Consider the following 5,056-nt stretch of genomic DNA (forward strand, 5'->3'; position numbering starts at 1 on the left):
TGGTGGGGATGGTGGGGTGGGACCGGGATGGAGCTGTCACAGCTGCTGGGAGCTCTGCTGTGACCCCAAACCTGTCCTGAGCCCTGACCTGCAGAGCCACAGCCGGTACGGGAATGGTTCCAATTCCCAGTATGGGAATGGTTTCTGTTCCCAGTCCGGGAGTGGTTCCTGTTCCCAGTCCGGGAAAGGTTCCTGTTCCCAGTCTGGGAATGGTTCCTGTTCCCAGTACGGGAATGGTTCCCGTTCGCAGTATGGAAATGGCTCCTGTTCCCAGTACAGGAATGGTTCCCGTTCCCAGTCCAGGAATGGTTCCTGTTCCCAATATGGAATGGTTCATGTTGCCAGCACAGGAATGGTTCCCTGGTTCCTGTTCCCAGTTCAGGAATGGTTCCCGTTCCCAGTTCGGAAATGGTTCCTATTCCCAGTTTGGGAATGGTTCCTGTTCCCCATATAGGTATGGTTTCCATTCCCAGTATGGGAATGGTTCCTATGCCCAGTTCCGGAATGGTTCCCGTTCCCAGTATGGGAATGGTTTTCCAGCCCCAGAAATGTGAAGAAGCCATGCAAAGTTGCTGGGAGAGGGTTCTGATGGTTTTTGGGATCCATCTGACCACGTTTCCCATCAGTTCCCAATCTGGAAGCATGAGAGGGAAAATCTGTGATGTGGCTGGTGAAACAGCCTGTGCTCTGTGTTTGTGTGTGCTGGATGTCACTGGGATCACCTGGGGTGTCACTGGGATCACCCTGGGTGTCATTAGGATCACCCTGGGTGTCACTGGGATCACCTGGGTGTCACTGGGATCACCATGGATGTCACTGGGATCACCCTGTATGCGCTGGGTGTCACTGGTATCATTCTGGGTGTCACTGGGATCACCCTGGGTGTCACTGGGATCATTCTGGGTGTCACTGGGATCACCCCATACCCACAGCCATCACACCTGTCCCACTGGGAGCCCCCTCATTTTCTCAGCTGTGAGGTGCAGGAGGAACATCTCCTTTACAGCTTTTCACGGGGAGATGGCCACACATGGGCAGGTGTGCAAGAGAAACCCCAAAACCTCACATCCCAGGGCTTTTCCACCCCACACAGCCCCACAGGACAGGGACATTCCCTCCTCAGCCCCCCTGGGATGGGGTGGAAGGACAGGGGGGGTTGTTCAAGCAGGAGCCCCATCCTCCCTATCCCAGTGGAGATTCCTCATTCCTTTTACCCCGAGACTCCCCAGGCAGTGTCACCCTGAGGGTGGGGACTTCAGGAGGGGTTGAGTGTCTTCTGCTGCTGGAGGAACACAGAACAGAAACCTCCATCAAAAACTTCCAAAAAAAACCTCCAAAAAAACCCTCCAAAAAAGGCCCTCCACCAAAAACCTCCAAAAAAACCCCTCCTCCAAAAACCTCCAAAAAAACCCTCCAAAAAAAACCTCTACCAAGAACCTCCACCAAAAACTTCCAAAAAAACTCCAAAAAATCCCCCCACCAAAACCCTCAAAAACCTCAGAAACTTCAAAAACTTCAAAAAAACCTCCACCAAGAACTTCCACCACAAACCTCCACCACAAATCTCCACCACAAACCTCCACCACAAATCTCCACCACAAACCTCCCCCAAAATCCTCCAACAAAAACCTCTAAAAAAAACCTCCAAAAAAACCCCTCCAACAAAAACCTCCAAAAAAAGCCTCCACCAAAAACCTCCAAAAAAAAAATCTCCACCAAAATCCTCCACCGTGTTCATCGCTGACAAAACCCCGAGCGATTCCAAGCCAGCTAACAGTGGTTAATTCTCTTTTTTTCCCTCTCCAGYTGTTCCCAGCTAAAGCCGTGCTAAATTAGGGGAATAATTTGATAAATATATTAAGTGCCTAATGCCCCTGAAATGCATCTAATTGCGATTGCTATGGCGAGACGAGAAGCGAGCCTCGAAAAGGGAGAGCTCGATTTTCGTGCCATCGTTTAAAAATAAACGCTGGGGAGYGCCTGCTCGGATCCCTCCGCCTGTGTTGAGTAATTTTCTCTCTTGCAGCTTTTTGGGGAGCTGCTGGGATTGTCTCCACCCCTGCCAGGGCTGGGATACACGCAGGGAGTGTGGGGATGGATGGATCAGAGTTCTGGCAGGGGAGAGAAATAATAAAAAAATTTCTTGGAGATCCACCCAAGGCATTTGTGGGAAAAGGTCTCCGAATGGCTCTGTTTTTTGGGACAGTATTTACAGAGTTCAGCCTTCATTTTTACCCCGTTTGGATGTGGGGGACTGAATTTCCTGGGATTCATCCAGGGACCCTGAGCAATCCTGGTGCTGGTGGGGAATTGTTGAGAAGGAAAAAGCCCTTTCCCTGCAGAATAACTCTTTCTGGGATAAAATATAAACTTTTTTTGGGGCTGTTTTTCAGTGGTGACTGGGACAGGAACCCAAATGGGAAGCTGAGGTGCAGAGAGATTAAATGCCTTCATGTGAGAAAGCTGGAAAGCCATCTGTGGGAAGGGGCTCACCAAGACTTGGGGTGTCCTTGTTTTTTGGGCTTTACTTTCCCCAATTCAGTGCTTTTGCCGGAATTCCAGGGATTTTAAAGCTTCCATCGGCTCCGAGGACCCCACAGCTGTCATGTCCAGCCCCACAGCCACCCACAGCCTCGCTGCACCCACTGTTCCTATCCCCAGAGCCCCACAGAGGGACGAGAAACCCCAGCGATGTTCCACCCACCAGCATCAGGGAAGGCGTTATTAAATCCCCCTCACCCGAAATGTTCCCCACCCGCCCCCGCAGCGATCTGCAGGGGACTCTGCCTTTCCTTGGGGTTAATTCCCGCTGGGCTGCGGCTCTGGGAAGGGCAGGGCTGGAAGTACCGGGGGTACCGGGGCACAGCTGCCCCCCGGCCCCGCAGCCCGCAGGGGTGGAGGCGTTTCCTTGCGCAGGAGCTCAAGGCTGAGCCGGGGCCGGCTTTCGGCACCCGAGGATGTGCAACAATTATCCGCAGCTAAAATTAGTGCCGGAGCACGTGATGTTCCTGGAAGAACGGTTGTGAGAGCGCGAAGGAGGATGCGGAGCACCAAATCTGGATTTCCAGCAGGATGGAGGCTTCAAAGGCAAAGCCGCGCTGCCCTGAGGAGCCGCGCTCGGGATTCGGGAGCCGCGCCAGGCTCCGGCCGCTGGCTCTGATGTGCCGCTGTCACCTGGGRGGTGACAGCACCCCAAAAMCCTGGGGGTGATCCTGCTGCACCCAGGAATTGGGGTGAACAACCGTGATGGGGACATGAGGATGGAAATCACGGGCGAGGATACAGAACAGGGATATTTGTGTTTTTTTCTCAGGTTAACACCTTCACCTTCTGAGTGAATTGCTGGAGCCCGCAGGTGCTCCAAGCTGATGCTGAGGTGGGCAGGGACCCTCCCCGCTCTCACGGCACCCCCAAACCCCTCCGAGGGGGCAYCCGCGGCACTCGCTGTGCCGGTGGGTGGTACCCACACCCACCACCCCGCCGGGAGCGCTGCCAGCACCGGGGGCTCTGCGCAGGGAGCGCCCCGAGGGTGGGTGGCACTCAGCACCGTGGGTGGCACTGGGGACCGGCAGCRTCCTAAAAAGAGCACAGCCAGCTCCGGGACCCCGGGGAAGGGGACACTGACAGCAAAAGGACCCCGGGAAAGGGGGCAAAGCCAGAGCAGGGATCSTAAAYGAAGGAGACAAATYCAGCWCCCASGATCCTAAACGAGGGGGRAACATCCAGAACCCATAATCCTGTGGGAAGGGGGCATATCCAGCACCCAGGATCCTGTGGAAGGGGGGCACAGCCAGCACCCATAATCCTGGATAAGAGGGGCACATCCAACACCCGCAATCCTGTGCAAGGTGGGCACACCCAGAACCCGTGATCCTGTGGAAGGGGCATATCCAGCACCCAGAATCCTGTGGAAAGGGGGCATATCCAGCACCCAGGATCGTGTGGAAGGGATGCACAGCCCTGTGCAAGGGTGACAAATCCAGCACCCACAGTTCTGAGTGTACGGGACACATCCAGCACCCAGCATGATGAACGAGAGAGGCAAATGCAGCACCCACGATCCTAAACGAGGGGGGAACAGCCAGCACCCAGGATCCTGGAAAAGGGGCATATCCAGCACCCACGATCATAAACGAGGGGGCATATCCATCACCCAGGATCCTGTGGGAAGGGGGCATATCCATCACCCAGGATCCTGTGGAAGAGGGGCACAGCCAGCACCCATAATCCTGTATAAGGGCGACAAATCCAGCACCCACAATCCTGGATGAGAGGGGCACACCCAGAACCCGCAATCCTGTGCAGGGTGGGCACAGCCAGCACAGGCGATCCTGTGCAAGGTGGGCACAGCCAAAACCCGCAATCCTGTGCAGGGTGGGCACACCCAGAACCCGCGATCCTGTGCAAGGTGGGCACACCCAGAACCCGCAATCCTGTGCAAGGTGGGCACGCAGAGTCCCTGCAATGCTGGAGTATGGTGGCAGCTCCCCCATCGCCGCTCACCGCCCTCCCCGGCCGTTTCCAGCCCGATGTCGCGGGCTCTGCGGGTGACACCGCCGCTCACACCCGGGGTCTGCCCGAGCCGCTCCGCAGGCGCTCCCGGCTTTCCCGGCACATCTGGGATGCCGTGGTTTGTTTTTTAATGTGTTTTAGGTAAAACTGCCCCCCCCTCCCCTCGGCTCTCCTGGCTCTCCACGGCCCTTCCAGTCAGAGCTCCAACCACACCAACCCCAGCAGGAGCGAGGCCCCGGCTGGCAGGTAGTAAAAAATGTATCACCTAAAAATATCTTTTCAAGAGGTGATTTAAAGCAGCAAAGTCTCCTGGCAGGAGGAAATGGAGATGAGGAACATCTCAGGGCTGGAGAGGCCCCTGGGACCGCGCAGCCCTGCGAGAAAGCTCAGATCTGTGATGTACAAACCGGGCCTGGGCAGGAGGAGGGATGAGAGGGGCTGGAACCAGGCTGAGCATCGTTCAGCGGGCACAAGGATGCTCGGGCAGCCCGGGATGCCCGGCGTGGGGCTGTGCCCTAAATCAGGCTGCAGCCGGACCCAAAAC

Source organism: Malurus melanocephalus, unplaced genomic scaffold (assembly GCF_030028575.1).
Source record: "Malurus melanocephalus ecotype Western Australia unplaced genomic scaffold, MMel_1.1 scaffold_593, whole genome shotgun sequence".
Classification (NCBI taxonomy): domain Eukaryota; kingdom Metazoa; phylum Chordata; class Aves; order Passeriformes; family Maluridae; genus Malurus; species Malurus melanocephalus.